Here is a 19,219-nt window from a genome sequence, read left to right as displayed (position 1 = left end):
AGTTCAGGTTCAGAAGTTTATGCCTGGAGAGAAGAGAGAGAAAGAAAGTGAGCGCTGGGATCTCACCTAGTCCAAGGTACTCAGGCTGCAAAGCTGACAGGCACAGTCCGTAGCACAATCCTTGAAGAGAGAGATGATCTGTTCTTCCAGCGTCCCAAGAACGACAGGAGATGGTGTCAGCACAGGAGTTTTCTTCTTCTTTCCTTTTCCTTCTTCCCTCCTGCTTCTTCTTCTTTTTCTTCTTCTTGAAGCACACACACTTACAGATTTTTATACCCTCAGTTCAGCTGCTTGGAAGCACCCTCAGTAGTGTAAATCATTGTCTTTTCTATTGACAAGGGGTTATCTGGTTTGGACCATCTCAGGAAACTGATTGATGATCAGGAAACACTTAAGATTAGGGAGTAACCCAAATACTTGGGAGCCAGCTTGAGATTCCTATGGATGGCAGATATACTGATGGGATATCTCATGGTTTCTTCAGGAACAATAGATAGCTTGCAGCATCAGGATTTTGGATTTTTACTTGTTGTGCACAAGCCTCAGCTTAGCATGACTTTTCCAGATTGTACTATAGTCTTTTAACAGACTTAAGACAATTATTGGGGTGCTCATAACCTTTTGTGGAGAGGACTCCCACCAGTCATCTTGGGAAAAGTATGACAACACCTGGGATTAGGGCTCCAGCAGGCTGAATGCTGTGATGAACCCTTAACCATTGTTCAAATGTTGCCCATACCCCCTCTGACTCGGTCTCTTGCCTCAGCATTCCCTAACCCGGCAACTGAGTTTTAGTCAATCAAGTTTAAATAGGCCTGCCATAGTGGGACCTGGGAATGTGCGGCCCGAGATGCCTATTAAACTTAGAGCTGTGTGTGTGTGTCTGGGGGGGAAAAGTCCTTAGTAAATCCAGATTAGAACTGGTCTGATAAATGCTGAGCTGGGTGTGTGTGAACATGGGTTGATTAACATTTGAAGCACAGATTCCCCATCATGCAGTGCTTCCCTGCTTCTCTGGTCCCAGAATTCACTGCAGTCTCTGCTTCAGGCTTTCTGTTCTCCATCTCTCATGTAAATGAATGGTCATCTGGTTCCATCTCAGATGTAAATGAGACCTAGGGCAGTTGATTCACTCTTGTCACCCTTATCTAGAGGGTCTTAGGTGTGTCTCTCACTGCATCTTAATCAGTTTCGTTTAGGTAGAGGAGGGGAGGGAGGGGAGGGGGGGTGAGTCCTTTGTGAGTCAGACAGACTGCATCCTGTGCCAGGGTTGCCCAAGAATACAGAGCTGAGGCGTAACAGCACCCTCTCCCCCCCCTCACCCCCCCCCCACCGAATACACCATCGGCTTTCTCACATCCTGGGGCAGGGCCCTACGCAGGCTGATTTGCCCCAAGCCCCTCACCCTGCTCAGGTCATCTCTGGTGACCTCATCACCTTCTCAAAGCTTAAGCCAGCCCAGCTGCCTCAAATACATCCCACAGAGCCTGTCTCTCTCCAATGTGTTGCACTCTCTGCCCTGTCTCTCCAAGCACACCACACATCTAGCAGCTATGTCCTTGCCCCGTTCCTGTCAAGGCAGGGCTTTTTAACATTGTAATGTTCCCTTGATCTTAGGGCTCTGAATAGAAAATAGCCTGTTAACTTGACTGGAGCCAGACAGGAAGCCCCATTAAAAGTTTCTCTGTGTTCTCTTAACGAACCTTAGTATTTTCCTAGGTGATACCTTTCCTTGTAGTTATATTTTGATATAGGGCTTCTCAACTGCTAAGCAGCCGGGGACAGCATACCCTGTGGGCCACATGAGCAAGAGTTGCATGGGCCACGAGCAGCTTCCTGCTGCACGATGCACCCTCCTTCCACCAGCACACTGTGTGTATGCTGATACTCCGGCTTCACCCTCAGCTTCCTGGCTGCAGGCTCCCGGGTCCATGGTCTCCTTTGGCATTATAGATTGCCACCGCCTTGTGTCAGGGGCAGGAAGTAAAAGCTAGTGGCAAGAGAGTCTGGAGACCCTAGCTGTTGCTGCAGCCAGAGTGAACGGTGTCTAGATGGACAGGCTACCAGTTAGATAGCCCTGGTTTAGTTTATTGCTTGTACAGCCTAACAGCACCATTGATTTAACATGGTGATTCTCAGTCAGGGTGTTACAGAATCCAGTGTGTTAAAAACATTCTGACCTGTTGTGGACTTTCTGAATTCTTTGCAACAGAGAAACTGCTCTATTATTTTCTGTAGTCATAAAAACTAGTGAAAACTAAGAGCCAGCATTTTCTGAGGGCTGCCTCAAGTCTAACAAAGGGTGCCTAGAATCCAATGAGGGGAGTGTCGAGTCTGAAAAGGTTGAGAACCACTGATTGAACATCATGGACTTAGAATGATATTAAATAGATAAATTGAAGTATGTGTAGTATTCATAAAAATAATATGGAAGCATCTGTTGTCCTCCGGAATTGTTAAAGGACATGCAAGAAGCAAGGTTTGTTTGGTAGTATTTTTGATTGGACCAACTATGTAGTTGGGAGAAATGTTAGACAAGCCTATGTGCCTGAAAAGTCAAATAAAATGTATTAACAAACAAACCTTGTTTCTTCCATAATCCCCAGGCCATCACTACTATAACACTATGAACCTGATAGAAAAATACATATCATACTATAATGACATCATACTATTCTGAGTTCTTCAAGTGATTATGTAGTTAATACTGAAATAAGTAAAAAATAAAAAATAAAACAAAGGTACCGTCACTAGCCCCAGCAAACCCTAATTCCTTATTTGTTGGATAAATCATTATTTTCTTAAGTTTGCAATTTATAGAAAATGCTTTCTCAAATCAGGAATTGAAGGTTCTCATGAAATAAATCTGGGAATAGAAACTGAGATGAGACTGGGTGAGGAAGATGTGACAAATGGACAGGATAATTGGGGAGACTGAGGCAGCAAAATGCTGAAACCAAAGTTATCACATACAGGTGCATCCTAATTTAAAATGAACTCTGTTATTCATTAGAGTCAGCAATGGTTGTTGACTTGACAGTAGAAAACATTGTTGTATGGCTGCTTGATTTATGACTTCCATTCGTGTTTTGGGTGCTGCTGACTGCAATGGAATCATTTTCAAAGTGACTCCAATGCTGTATGATGAACTGATAGACTTGAGAAAGAGGGTCAGATCTATATAAATCCGTGACCATAAAGAAATCTCTATATACTGTTTTGTTTTGTGTTTTAATTTACAATAAATAACTGAACCTGAAGAATTCTTATCTTTTGGGGATGTCTAAAGTGGGATGGACTATAGAAGAACTAAAGAATTTATACATAGTATGTCTATAATCAAACACACATGCGTGTGTACATGTGCACACACATACATACAGGCACCTCCTTTTGAACTGCTACTGTAGACATATAAAATATAAAAGTACTCATGATTCTTTTCATTGTAATAATATCCATCGATTTATCAAGAACAGTGACTATTTGGCAAATATTTTTCTTCTTATACTTCTCTCATGTTGAGAGTGTTTGTGTGGTTCTATTATATGGAAGAAAGGTTAACAACAACTATAGGGCTGCATTTTCATTCTTACTCCCTGTTCCTGTTTTACCATTACTTTTAAAAACTTATTTTCTGTCTATTTTTTCCTAAAGCCATCATCACCACCACAGCAAAAACCTCTGAAGTTGCATTAAAAATGCTATTTTTAATAGTAAAAAAATGTGTTGGAGAGACCTGACAAAGAATGACTTGCATTCAAAAGCTTATCTAACTTTATATTCCAACTACACAGTTGGTCCAGTAAAAGATACCACTCTAAGAAATTCTTCCCTCTAAAATAATTTAAGATCTTAAAGCTCTGATATTGCAAACTAATGCATATTTTATAGCTCTGCACTTTATTTAGATATGTTACCATACAGCCTTTAATTTGAGGTTCATATTCTGTCCCTCAAATAATGTATTCTTGATTCTTAATATGGCACTGGCTCCTCAGCTGTGGGTTATGAACAGGGATCCTGGTTTTCTCTGATTTAAAAAAATCGCCAATTATCAGATTAAGAAAAGTAAACCAAAATCCAGTTTTCCATGATTAAAATGAAACATCACTATATAGATATGTATATTAGTGGTGTTTCATTTTAATCATGGAAAAATGTGGATTTTGGGTTACTTTTTTAAATCCAAAAATTCAGGATTTGTTTTTAAATCAGAGAAAGCCAGGATCCCCGATTATGAATCGCTAAACGTTTCTAAATGTTTGTGCAAACTAGTTATATAGGCTAGGGACAGATATTCAAAAAGCCTGAGCCTGAAGTGATTCAGTCTTTGCAGGTTAGTCTAACCTGGCTAGGCTAAATCATTTTGTAACTGCACTGACATCCCCTTTGGACTTAAAAAATACTGGCACATGCCTGCAGTGGCTCAGGCTGGAAGATTGGGGGTGCTAGAGCAGCCCACCCTTTTCTTCTACAGGGCTGAGCTGAAGCAGGGAATGTCCAGGCCTCAGCAGGATGTTCTGATTAGGGAGGGGTCTCTCCTACCCCCCTAGCCACACCCCTTGATAACAGAGCATTTATCAGCTTTGTTATCAGCATTTAGCACCCCATCAGAAAACAAAGCCTCACTCATTAATTAAAGCTCTTCTTAAACACCTTTTTCCAAAGGAAGGAATGCAGGGACATTACCAGCTGAGCCATTGATTAGCTCCAAAAACATATCTGTTCAATGACTGTTATTATTTTGTGTAAATTAAAGAAGTTGCAGTAAGAATATAACCAAATTTTACTTAATTGATTTTTCATCCAGTAAGAAGCCAAGCTGAGACATCCTCACCATAAGCTAGAATGCAAAAAGAGGGCTGACACTATAATATTTTTATTCTTTTTTGCTCAAATGCTTTGATGGTCATTATAGTTCATAAATTTAAATTAGTTTATAAATTCTCTCTAACTTATATATACCCAGATTCTTAAAGAAATGTAGGTTCCAAAACTCTCATTCATTTCAGTGGGATTTAAGTATCTAAATGCTTTTAAAAGCTGTGGCCTGTAAGGAATAATTTAACTATTTACTATTTTTTTTTCCAAGTAGAAATATGTTCATTTTAGATCCAGTTCAGAAAATATAGCAGTTAACGACAGTGTTCTCTTAATTCATCACTAACATTTTTCTACTTGTTAATGAGAACCACACTTTCAAAAGTAGCCAGTAAGTATGGGTTTCCATCTTTAGTTCCTTTGGGCCTCATTTTCAGTGAAACTGAACATCCACAGCCCCTATGGATTTCAGTTTAAATTTTAGATACTTGGAAGCTCTGAAAAGTGGATTCTAAGCATCTGAAAATAGATGGTCAAAATTTTAAGAATTCGTGGCCACTTCTTGTGTAGCTTTCAGAAGACCAAGGAGTTAAGCTTATAGAAGGATAAAGCTCATTGTTTTCAGAGAGCAGTACCTTGCCTACAGTTCTGCTGTTCCCTCCTGCAATCCCCTGGCAAATGTAACAGCATATATGTACATAACACTCTTAAAGGTATCTTCCCCCTTATATGTATATGTAACATATCCCCATGTAATGCTAACATTGGAAGTTTAGTTCAACCTATAGTTAAAGCACATCTTAACATATCTTTGTTATCTTTATGTTGGCTTTTTAGCTTGAAGTGATCTTTTCAGTTTCTCTGCATTCTCAATCCTTATTGCTTCACTTCTTGTTTGATTTCCTTGTTCAGATATCTCTACTTCTCTGTTATTGTCAGTCTTCTGTGTCATTTTCAATCTTCTCTGTCATTTCTTATTGCTTTGATGTTAGCTCTGTTTTCTTTGGTAAATCTCATGATGCTGCTTCTTTTCTCCGATTTACAAGCCACAAGTGTTGTCTGTTCCTTCTTAACACCTGTCCTCTGGTGTGACTACTTTATAAGATCTGGGAGCTACTTGATAGAAAACTAGTGCTTTTTGTTTCCACATTCATCCATCTAAAATAAGTACCATATCTTGTTATGCAGTTGTAGTAGCTCCCAGGAGCCCTTGTCATAGTACCATTTTTGTTTGAGTTTAGCAATTTTTTTTTAATGTTTTCACATATTGCTTTTCATTCTGATGTGCGTAATCAACAAGATTTGGCACCCCGGTTTTGAGTTCCCTGTTGAACAGCATTTCTGCTGGGGACAATCCATGTTTCATGGATGTTGCCCTGTAATTTTAGATTGGCTGGTAAACATTGGTGTCTGAATCTGTAGCTTTGTTCAAGAATTTCTTCACTATTTGTACACCGTTTTCCACCAGACCATTGGATTGTAGGTATGTAGGGTTTGAAGTGGTGTGACAGAATCCATATTTGTTTGCAAAGTCTTTAAATTCAAGACAGTTGAAGTGAGGTTGGTTGTCTGTTCTCACAATTTGTGGAATCCCACGTCTAGCAAAAATCAATTTGATGTGAGCTATGACATGGTTTGCTGTTGTGTGTTCAAGCAATGCAGTTTCAGGATAGTGAGAATAATAATCCAGCACTAATACATATTTTTTCCTACATGTATGAATAAGTCAATGCTCACTTGATACCATGGAGCTACAGGCTCCATGACCATCATGGGCCCATCATGGAATGATCCTCTTTGTACTGATCTGTACTTTAGACACATTGTACAAGCTTTTACAGCATCATCTATGTCATTATTTATGTTGGGCCAATATAGAGCACCCCTTGCTCACCTTTTGCATTTTTCAATGTCTAGATGCCCCTTCTGTATTTTGTTTAACATGTCTTTCTTTAGTACTGCTGGAACAACAAGTCATGAGCCTTTGTACAAAATGCTATCCAATAGTGACAGCTCTTCCTTGAACAGAGTAGGGGCTAAATATGTGTTTTCCAGGCCAACCAGCACAAATAGCTATTATTACTTTTTGCAATGAAGTGTTTTGAGCTGTAGCTTCTGCAATTAGTGCCTACATTTTATTTGTGACATGAATCTCTCTCTTAATTAAATTAACGTGTACTATGTCTGAGTCTGTAATGCTGTCATTTTCCATTATGTCATATGTTCTGGACAATGTATCTGCAATAAGTAGATGTTTTCCTGGTGTTTACTGTACATCTAGATCATACATTTGCAGTTGAAAGAAAAGTCTCTGTAATCTGGGTGGCATGTCTGATAACCCTTTCTTTGCTATAGTTACCAAAGGCTTATGACAGTTTCAGCTGTCACAAGCATCCCATAAATGAATATATGACATTTCTTACAGCCATATACCAGAGCTAAACTTTCTCAATTTGTGCATATAGACGCTCTGACTTAGAGAGTGTCCTAGATGTATATGCCATTTGATTCCAGCTATCCCGATATTTTTGAAGCAAAGCTGCTCCAGTGCCTTCTTTAGAAGCATCTATTGACAATTTAAGGGGTCTTTTAGGGTCATAGTATTTTAGTACTGGAGCTTTCATTAATTTCTCCTTCAAGTTTTTAGTCAGCTTCATGTTCATGTTTCTATATCCATTGAGCATTCTTTTGTAGGAGTGATCTAAGGTGTTTGGTCTGCTCTGCTAAGTTAGGTAAATATTTCCCTATAAAATGGATCATTCCCAGTAATCTTTGCACTCCTTCCTTACCTGTAGGGACTGGTGTGTTGTAATGGCTTTAACCCTTTGCAGGATCAATTCACATTCCTTTCTCAGAGAGCATTTTTCCCAGATATGTTATTTCTTTGATGCAGAATTTGTATTTTTGTTTGTTCAGTTCAAAACCTGCTCTGTGTGCTCATTTTAGTGCCTTTCTTAGCCTCAAGTCACATTCTTCCATAGTATTTTCCAAAACTAATACATCATCAATATAAACCATAGTTCCATGAAGACCTTCAAAAATTTGTTGCACCTTTCTGTGAAATACGTCAGATGCAGAACACGGTTCAAAAGGAAGCCTACAAAAGCAATACCGTCCAAAGGGCGTATTAAAGGTACATAATTTAGTGCTATTCTTTTCATAGCTTCTAGGTTTTATAGTTTCTAGGGTCAGAAGGGACCTGAACAGATCAGCAAGTCCAACCCCCTGCCCTGGGCAGAAACGAGTGCTGGGATCATAATACCCTAGCCAGATATCTATCCAACCTCCTCTTGAAGACCCCCAAGGTAGGGGCAGCACCACCTCCCTTGGGAGCCCATTCCAGAGCCTGGCAGCCATAACCGTAAAGTAATGCCTCCTGATACCAAGCCTGAACCTACTCTCAATCAATTTATGGCCATTATTCCTTGTTATCCCAGGTGGTGCCCAGGGGAACAGAGCCTCACCTATTTTCTGCTGGTCCCTCCTGGTGAGTTTATAGATGGCCACCAGATCCCATCTCAGTCTTCTCTTGTGGAGGCTGAATAAATTCAGGCCCTTTAGTCTATCTTTGTAGGGCCTGGCCTACTGCCCTCTGATCATGCAAGTAGCTCTCCTCTGGACCCTCTCAAGGATAGCCACATCCCTCTTAAAGTGCAGCACCCAGAACTGGATGCAGTACTCCAACTGTGGCCTGACCAGTGCCGCATAGTGGGGAAGAATTATCTCCCTGGACCTGCTTGTGATGCTTCTGCAGATGCATGACAAGGTGCAGCTAGCCTTATTAACTGCTTTCTCACACTGGTGGCTCATGTCCATCCTGGAGTCAACAATGACTCCAAGATCCGTTTCAGCCACTGTGTCGATGAGAAGGGTATTCCCCAGCCTATAGGTATGTTGCAGGTTCCTTCTCCCTAGATGCAGCACTTTGCACTTGTCTGCATTGAATTCCATTCCCCATTTTCTAGGGGAACTTGCCAAAACCCAGAAAGTAGAAAAATATTTAGCTTCTGCCACATTGCCAAAAACCTCTCCCCTGGTAGGAATGGGAAAATATTCCCTTTTGATATGCCTGTTCATTTGCTTAGGATCCAGACACAATCTCAGGGATCCATCTTGTTTTTCTTATTATGACCAATAATGAACCCAAGCAGTTGGTTGCTGTACTTTGTCTATTATATCCATGTTAACTAATCTTTCTAATTTCTTTTTCAGTTTCTCCCTTAGTACAAGGGGAACATTTCTTGGAGCATGTATGGTGGGAGTATTTGGTTCTCTTAATTCTATTTTGTACCCAGTTGACAGTTTCCCTATGCCTTGACACACATCATAAAACTCTTCTTCTAAGTTCTTGCTTTCTAGTCCCTCAATGGCATCCATTCTCTGAATTAAACCTGGAGTTTTACACATTTGCAACCCAATAATTGGCACTGGTTTCTCTGGGACTGTTAGTAACTAAATTAATACTATATTACTCTTATGTCTACATGCAGTGCACAAACACCCTTGGTTGCAATCATGTTCCCATTATATGTTATAAGTTTCACTTTCTTATTCTCATAGCGCACAGATTCAGTTTTCACTTTTGAAATAATGTACTCTGGTATTACATTGACGCCAGCTCCTGTTTCTAATTTAAAAGTTACCATTAGTCCATTGGTGACCAGAGTGATTGTCCAATCCTCAGAAGAATGAACTTCTTCCATTGTGCCAATAAGGAATTCTTGGTTTTCCTTGCTCCATAGAGCATGCACCTCCTGTTTCTCGTGTGGTGCATCCTGTTCCTTTCTGCAAACCCTTGCAAAGTGCATCTTTTGCATCTGTTGCAGAGTTTACCAAATGCAGGGGATTGCATGGGTTTGTGGTAACCCCCACAGCATCTGCAGCTGACCATTGTTTCTTCAAGCAATTCTCTTTTGCCTCCACTTGCCTGCTTCATAGTGAGGTCCTCCTTTCTGTGTTGTTTGCATGTTGCCTTAGATTTTTGCAGTCTTGTAATCCTGTCTAGTTCAGCTTGTTCTGTTTTTTCTTCCAGCTTCTGCAGATGGACGTTTGTTATCTCAGCTGCTTGTCACATTCTAACTGCCTTTTCCAAATTAAGCTTAGGATCCTCTAGCAGTCTTTTCTTGAGGCTTGTAGCCTTTATATCCAATACTATTTGGTCTCTGATCATGGACTCTTTTAGGTCTACAAAGTTGCATGTCTGGCTCAGAAGTCTAAGGCTTTAACAAACTCCTCTACTGTCTCATATTCTTTCTGCTGTGTCATGTGGAAATTATACCATTCAAAGTTTTCATTTAGTTTGGGTATACAATATTCCTCAAACTTTTTTATTACTATGCCATAGTTTTTCTGTTCTGCTTCTGACAGTTGTAGGCTATTATAAAGAGACAGAGCTTCTGGGCCTGCTATATTTAAAAAAAAAATGCTACTTTGAGTTAATTTTCCTTCTCTGTAGTTCCACTGGCCATCATATGTAGGGTGAAGCTCTGCTTAAATATCTTCCAGTTTTCTGCTGCATTGCTGGACAGCTTTAACTCCTCTGAATTCTGAGATGCTCCATTTTTTTTTTTTTTTTTTTTTGGTCTTTCTTCAGACCCCACTCCTGGTACCATGTGTAGTTCTCAAAAGACCAATGAGTTAAGCTTACAGAATGATAAAGCTTGTTTATTCAGAGAGCAATACTCTGCCTACTGTTCTGCTATTCCCTCCTGCAATCCCCTGGCAAATATAACAACACTCTTAAAGGTATCCAGGTATCTTTTATTAGACCAACTCAAATACAGTAAAAGCTGTGTTAACCAGCATTTTAGTAACCAGCACACTCTACTAACCAGAATTTCTGGCCGGCTGCCCAGACGCGGGGGTGGCAGACAGGGAAAGGTCACACATGGCAGCCACTGCTGCCACCCCCCACCCTGTGCTGCTGCTGCTCCATGTGCAGTCACTGCCATACCTGCCCACCCCCCACACCACATTCAGCCAAAAACCCCTGCCTCAGGTAACCAGCAGTTTTAGATTACCAGCACCCCCCATTCCTCACTCATGCCAGATAAAAGAGCTTTTACTGTGGTTGGAAAAAATTCTTCTTTGCAAACACCCGTCATCAGGCTGAGGAAGCATCTTCAGTTGGTCTGTGCTCTTTCTGGACTATTCATTCCATCCAAGAATGGCACAGACCACCTACAGATGCTTCCTCAGACTGATGAAGAGTGTTTATGCCTGAAAGCTTGCAAAGAAGAATTTTTTCCAACTACTTGAGTTGGTCTAATAAAAGATATCAGATTTACCCAAAGAACCTTGTCTGCCTATGTCCTTAGACCAACATGGCTACAACCTATACCCCTAAAAGGGGTATACACACTTCTGAAAATCTGAACCTTCCTTTTCTCTCTGCTGTCACACAACATATTTTAAAAAAATGCAGATCAGAATAGTAAAATTTTTGGCTTCACATTTCAAATGTTTATCTCACTGAATTAATCCATATTTTACATTTATTTAATAATAGCACATATTTGATAGTTCTCAGCCTGTTTTATTTAGAATATTTAGTACAACTGTGTTGACATTCTGCCAGGCACTTGGTGAGAGCTGCTTCTAAGAAGTTTTGATGCTGAATTTGATTCTCTTCAAGGCAGGTCACAAATCTCAGTCACAGTTCAGTATATTGTCCAGATTTTATTATTTGAGTTAGCCTTGTTTTTATGGCTGGCTTCCAAAGCAGCATACTAGTAGTGCGAGTTCAGCAGAGAACAAACTAAAGAAACATGAGGGAAAGGACCAAGAAGACATCATGCTGCTAATATTCAATTCATACTTCACTAGCAGTCTTTTGGTTCTGTTCTTGACATTGTCCCTTGTGAATAACAACAAATTAAGCAGTTATAAAATTCATATCTTTGTTTACAAGAACAAAGATTTACTGTCTGTTCAAGAGTTTAATGTGTCTTTTATCCTTGTCATCCTCTTAATCAAGAGAAACAGCTGACAAGGAATGTGCTAAATATGACTAGTAGGAGGCCGTAGATAACAAGACTTAATAATTTGCCTCAGTTAAGAGAGTAAAATGACAAAGCAAAGGTTCTATTTAAAATATTTGCTTAAGGTATTAGAGAACATTTAATTTGGTTCTTGTCCAAAGTCCATCATTCTCAGACAGAAAACTTAGACAACTGTGTGGAAAGATGAATGAGATTTCAGATCCAAAAACATGCACGTGCTCAGGGATATAATGTAGCAATTCTTGTATACCATGTGACCGATCAGCTTAATGATTCATATGAAGAACGTTGAACTTCTAATAATATAGCAAATGTCTGATATTAATGTTGTCAGTGGTGTAATGCAGTATATTATGGCTGTATTTTATTTAAGGGGTCTTGTATGGCAAATCTAATGAGTCATATTACTAGCCTATGCTTCCTTGGGGAATGCTTGTACACCTATTGTATAGTAAGCACTACATAAATGGCTGAGCAAATATGTGATAGAGAATCTGGGAAAGGATTATAAAATATCTTTATGAAAACATTAACATAAAGTATTGGCTAAAATTTCCTACTTTATTTCAGAAACCATTTGCTCTTATGCAGTAGTAATGGTTTCGTCACCCACTATTATTTTGAAGTAAACAGTTTTACACTGTGTACCTGTAATATCTGCAGTTTATTTTGCCAGCTTTGCTGCTGTTAGTCAGTACCCATCAGGTCCACAAGTTACATGGCAAATTTATAGCATATACAGTGGCTATACTTTCCAAACATAGTCTTTTTGTAAAGAGGTTGTGAAATATAATAGCAATGAAAAACACCAGAACATGTGTTCTGTTATTTTAGGATAGTTAGTAAATCTTTTCCCACATTCTGACACATCTTCCTATTGTGCTATTTTTCTATGCAAGAACCTCCTTTATAATTATTATTAATTACATCATGTAATGTGTATGCAGTGTATTTTAGCTTCTGTACCCAGCTGCCTATTACATTTCAGAACACTGAAATCCTATTTTTCTGGGGTTTTTCCTCTGTACAATTTTTCATTTTGGAGTTTGACATTTATTTGTTCTTTCCAAGCCTTCCTACAGCAGCCTTTCTTTTGTTTGCTTTTTTAACTCTTCCATTATATTTGTTTCAGCCATTGACAAACTAGTTTGTTCTTGTTCTCTCAAGTGTAAACTTATTTTTTCTCTCAATTTTCCCCCTTTTTCATATGCACAAATTATTAGCTGACACATTTATTTTGCAGATGAGCTTTTTAAATTTGTTTTCCTTTCCCTAATTTATAAATTATATAATCAATTATTTATATATTATTTCCCCAGTGAGTCCTAAGCAGAATATTTGATGGTGCTAACACAAGTCATTCCATGAGAGAGGCGTCTCTCAAGCAGCTGACACTAGTGAGCCCAGCTAGTTTTTAACCTCTCCTGAGTCCTAGTACGTTTAGGGCCAGCCAACAATTGCATACATACTCCATCACTCAGCCAGTGAAACTGATGCATTGCGCAAGTCCATTCACTCACTTTTGCTGAACTTGCATTGTTTTTCCTATTGCATATTCAGTTAGAAGGTAGCCTGGAACAAAAAGCTGGCCATCAGAGAGAAATATGGTCTAACTTCAGCATTGTAATTGCACTCTATCAACATCAGCTCAGCATCAATAATTAGACAGGGGTCCAATAATAATGTTGGCATCCAAACAACCCAGTCAAAACTTGAGTTGTCTCCACATACTGTTACAGGATATGGACAGTCTTTCAAGCAGTGTTCACTGCACATACTGAAAATACTTCTACACCTGTGTAGTTAAATATGAGCAAGAGACTGATGCCCTTTACATTGTTGTTAATAATGTCCTCTTACTGTTCTTTTTTTTACTAGCTAAAGAACTACTTTTACTATGTATATGACATACTGTCTTGTAGAATCTAATTAAAACTTACTTTTTGGTCCTTAGGTGGAAAGATTACTCTGCTGAGATGAGCTCTTAATTAATGCACAGAGAGCCTGTGAGTCCCACCTCTCAACAGTAGTGATTGACATCCAAGGATACATAAATTACACTAATTGAGCTTTGCATCTATCCAGTCTATTCACAGCCAACTCATCAGAGAAGGTAGGTGAGCAGACCAACATTAAAAAAAAAGTTATTTCACTATGATGTATATTTTCCCAAGGGGGAAAACTTGCCAGATTACTGAACATTTGTTATCAGGGAAGCAGTTTTTCTCTTAATAATTAAGAATTAGCTTCTGTTTTATTATTAAAAATAAATAGGTATTTTTAATGTAGCCATTTAAATTGTAATAACCACACACTCTTCTTGATCTACTGGCAGGAAAACCTTACAAGTCAATAACTATATACAAAAATAATTTGGAAACATTTGTTGATTCCAAATTATGTTGTATAGCAACACAAACATTCTCTAAACAGGAGTTGTTTGGACTTAAAACCAAATTTTATCCCCCAGATGTTTAGCTAATAATTACTGTCCCAAGTTTTGGTTCAAAAGATCCTGCCATAATCTTTCTCTAATATATATATTAATTGCATTTTAAATTAATATAAAGATTTTTATGGATTAACTTTTTTATGGTGAGTATATTTATTAATTTAAAAGCAACTGCAAGTTCTTGTCAGTAAAAAAAGATGGAGAGATATTCTGGGTATTGTGAATTTCGCATCAGTGTCAGAAGTGCTGTCTGTGTACTCTTCAATAATGTTCAAGTAATGTATGGTTTGAAAAAATGAATTACCTATTCTGTCTGGAGAGATTTCTCTGTTCAAATGTTGGACCCATAATCTCAATTAGTGATCAAGTTATATTTAAGTATAGGCTCATTTATTTGTAGGAACTAAAGATAAAAGATTTTTGGCTATGTTTAATGAACTTTACTTTTCATTTAATTTAAGATTGCATTACACTGTCAGCCAGCTGAAAGGTAGTCATTGAGCCAAACACACTCTGGTCATCTAAACTTATGGTCACTTAAAGAAGGAGTTATCAGTTAGAACAGGGTGGATAAAAAGAGACTGAAGAGGGTGCTGGAACATATCCGGCAGATATTTGGCAGAGGAGAGAAACTGCAAATGGAGTGTGGAAGGTGCTAGAAGCAATCAAGGAGGAAAAATGGAACAGAGTCCAAAACATATCTACATGTCAACATAAAACCCTTTTGTATGGCTTTAGTAACATATTAGTTTATAAAGAAAATTGACTTGATCTGGGAAAACTAGGTTTTGTCCAATTTACCTGATGGTCCAGACAACTGAAGCCCATTTTAAGATGAAATATTTTTTCTTTATTTTGAATATTTATTCAATTCACAAATTAAGTTTATTTTTGTTCTCTAAATTGCAAATTACAGTGAAATTGAGTACTCATGATAAGAATTGTATGAGTAAAAATATGTTCAATATTAGTACTAATTTTTTTACATCTTCCTGGTGTATGATTTTTTTACTGTGATTATGGCTAGGTACAGACATTTAAAAAGCCCTAGGTGTTTTTCTTTAAGCAGTACAATTTAGATCGGTAGCTAACAGAACACATATTCGCCTTTGGTGCAGGGAGCAAATCTTAGACCAGGTTCTGACCTTTTATAAACCAGTCTGTGTGCGCCAAGCTTCTGTTCTGTTATGGGTATTGACCAGTTTCCAAATCACTTAGGCTAAGTACAAAAGGTTCAAAAACCCAAGACTCAATTCAATCTTCACAGTTTTTTCTAAGCTGCATAAACTGAACCATAAACAAACTGAACTGATGTTCAGTATTCTGGTAGGCAAGGCAGGAAGAAGTCTGCATTGGCCCAGGTCAGGAGCCTGGAGGTGCTCAAATGCACCACCCCTCATGTCAGACATTGCCGAAGGCTGCCCATTGGATTAGCAGTCCATGCCTGACTGGCTGCTGAACACACAAATCCACCCCCTGCTGTCAGCCACAGGGAAGGAGCCAGTAGATAACCTCTCCCCAGCCCCACCCCCTTGCCAACCACTCTCTGAAAGGCAGGTTGGCAAGGGGTTAGCACAACCCCTGGCCCACCATTGACACTCCCATGACCCAGCACTGGCCCCACCAACCAGGGTCTGCACAGTGCAGGGGAGGAAAGCCCGTATGGTAGGGGCTTTCATCCCCACACAGCCCAGCAAGCTGGGCTAGGATTGCCCCGCCCTGCCCCCTCACCAGCTGCCCACCTCTCTGAGAGGTGGGGGGATAACAGCCCCCCAGCCTAGTACTGGTACCCCCAGCAGGGCTCGCACAGGAAGCCCCTACAGTGGGGACTTTTCATTCCTTCACACTGTGCTAAGGGAGCCTGGAGGTCTGTTCCCCTCCCGCTCTGTCCCACTGGGCTGACAAATGCAGTCAGGATGCAGGCTAGGGAGCGGAGGCTTTACTGCCTCAGCTCTGTGACAGTCCAGGGATGGGGCCAGCCCTGCTCTTTTGGAGTAGACAGCACAGCCCAGGACTGCAAAGCATCCTGGGATGCTGGGGGACTGTAATGTAACTTGAGTTGGGAAGGAATCTAGGACAGAAGTTCCATAAACCAGTTTAACTTAAATCAGCTAAGTCTGATTCTACAACCATCCAGGTTTATCTTAAACCAAGTTCGACCAGTTGTGTGCTGAACTTCTGTTCTGTTACAGTTTTAAACCGGTTTCTGATCACTTAACCAGGTGTAACTTAACTTAGCCTATGTGGGCACTCATGGCTTGTAAAACATTTATGTAGCCTAAAATATATTTTTTAATAATTGTTATATAAGCCAGACAAATAACTAATGACTGTGTATGCAGTGCTGGGGGAGTTGTGCAGGAAGGTTTCCTTGAGGGGGCATACATATTGAAAAAATGTAAATTACAATGTGTTTTTATAGACTACCAAACCTTTACTTTCCCCTGGACAAGGAAGCAAGAATTATTTGTATCTAGATGCAAATCGATGCATCTGTGAAAGAAGAAAGGGTGCTTATTGTGACAGGGGCAGACTTTCATGCCCGGTGCAAGCACCAGCCTGACTCCTGTCTATGGGCCAGCTGCCCACCTCACTCACCTGGCACACCTTGATGTAATAGTATTGAGGTGTTAATTAGGCAGGAGGCTGCCCATTTTGAACCCTGATGTTATGGGGGGAGGGGGCATCCACAGCCCCATTCCACCCCTATACTATGGCCCATGCTTCTCAGATGGCATCCCAAGCAGCTAAACTCAGCTGTTCCCTTGCTTCATTAGCTGTGGTCCCCTCTCTGGGACCTTCAGCTCTTCCTTAGGCCCCATCTCAGGCCATTCAGGACTGCAAGCTGCTTTGCTCTGTGGGCATCCTTCATGGTGGGCCCCTGGCCCTTTTGACCCCTCTCTGGTTCCTGGCTCCAGCCTGGACCAGTTGGGTCCCTCAGCTGAGGTCTAAGCTGCTTGCCTGGCTTCGGGGTTCGGGGGTCCCCTATTCCTGGCTCAGGTGGTTTGCAAAGCATGCCTGGCCCCACAGGATCACTCAACCCAGCAGGCTCAGGTGCTTCAAGAAGCTTCCCTGGCCTTCCCTGCATTATATAACCCACCAGAAGATGGGGCTGAAGTTAAGACACCCTGACCTGCCTTACACTGGGGAGGTGATCACTCCTGACATTTACATGGGGACAGCAGTGCCACCAACAGCCCCACCAGGTCTTCCTGCTCTGGGAGGGCGCAGTTTTAGGTCATGGCCTGGACCAATGAGGCCTCCAAGCCATCCCCATAACATCACCCTTACCTCCAAGATGTTCCTGGCAGAGCTCAGCAGAAAGATGTTTCTCCTCTGCTGGCTGATGATGAAATGCCCTCAGCTCAGGGACCTGGGCCTTAACATGGCTGCCCACATCAGATGCCTGGCCCTCCCTGGCCCAGTCCCTAAAGTGTCAGCACTACCAGTGCCCTGCCACACTTATGTGTTGACCAGATGCTTATTTAATCCTAACTGATAATGGAAACTTCTGGCATTTTAGCTGAAAAGCAAATTATGAGGGAACAGGGTTCTACATACACACTTGCTAGGGAGAAGATGTCACACAGAGATGTGGCAACATTAACAAATTACCAGAACAGTGGTTCTAAACCTTTTTTAGATTTGAGGCACCCCGTAGAAAATGCCAGTTCTTAATTTTCACTCTTTTTGATTACATAAAAATAGTAGGGCAACTCTGCTGCTGCAAAGAACTTAGAAGATCTCAAGAAGTCAGAATGTTAACACTTTGAATTCCTGTTTGAAAACTCTGGGTGTATCTTATGAATACTTATTTGCACACCTACCAGTGCTAAAATTAAGTGGTATCCTGTGATACCCTTGAAAGGCTCTCAAGGCATCCCCTGGTACTATGGCACCCTGGTTGAGAATTTCTGTACTAGAAACTTGATAGTTCTAAGATACTGAACATCAGGTCCCATGAGCTGGATCTGGCCTGCTGGTTATATTTACAAGGCTTTTGTGACAAGATTCTTCCAAATGTAATGTTTCATTAAAAAAACAGGATAAGCCTTATAGATATTATAAAGACAGTTTTCCATATAGTGAATCAGTGCAGCCTTCTTTTACGGAATCTAGGCAGAGACACTGAAACACTTCTGAAAATGTGAAACACAGTATTCATCTCAGTAGGATGTTAATCCTCAAGTCTGAAAGCACTGTTAACTGTTTCATTGCTGATCACTTTAGGAGAAACACATGGGATTGTTATGAAATGTGGGATGCTAGAGCACCACAGAGACTACAGCATCTACCTAATTTTGTACTGCCCAATGGGAATTAAGAACCAGTTGAAAAACAGTCACAATTCCTTTCTTCAAAGAGTAACAATGAAAATTGGGTGCAAGAAGAGGGCAGTGTTTTCTCTGCAACTGGAGAGTATTTTTATACCAGACACCTACAATTCTTTCATAATTTTTCTCCTCTTCACTTCTACTATATCCACTGTCTCATCCACTGCAGCACAGTTAGGAACTAGTCAGAAAGGCTGAAGGAGAGAAGAATTTAGGGGCAGAGGAGAAGAAGAACATGGCAGGTGTTGGTCAAGGGCCTTACAGGAGAAGGACATCAACATCTAGTGTTTTGCCTTCCCCTCCAAGAAGAGTGAGAGACTGTTTCATTTTCCTGTGGGTACATGCATGGTGCACCCATATCTAGACTACTGTGTGAAGTTCTGATCTATGCATCTCAAAAAGGATGTAATAGAATTAGAAAAGGTACAAAGAAAGGCAGCCAAGATGATCATGGTATGGAGCAGTTGCCATATCAGGACAGACTAAAAACACAGGATTCTTCAATCTGGAAAGAAGAAAGCTGAGGGTGGATATAATAAGTGTATACTAGTGATTCTCAACCATTTTAGACTCAATGCACTCCTCACTAGATTTGAGGCACCCTTCAG

The 19,219-nt window shown here is 40.3% G+C and overlaps 1 long non-coding RNA gene across 1 annotated transcript in view; it reads left to right on the top strand.

Annotated features, from left to right (window-relative positions):
* LOC109280802 (uncharacterized) overlaps positions 1-19,219 on the top strand; it is a 618,149-nt gene that overhangs the window by 368,264 nt on the left and 230,666 nt on the right. The window contains exon 3 of the long non-coding RNA XR_002087225.2: positions 13,780-13,938. This is a non-coding gene — a long non-coding RNA (uncharacterized LOC109280802). The remainder of the gene's footprint in view (positions 1-13,779; positions 13,939-19,219) is intronic.

The sequence above is a fragment of the Alligator mississippiensis genome, chromosome 2, assembly GCF_030867095.1.
Source record: "Alligator mississippiensis isolate rAllMis1 chromosome 2, rAllMis1, whole genome shotgun sequence".
Taxonomy (NCBI): Eukaryota; Metazoa; Chordata; order Crocodylia; family Alligatoridae; genus Alligator; species Alligator mississippiensis.
This window is presented reverse-complemented; position numbering and strand designations above follow the sequence as displayed.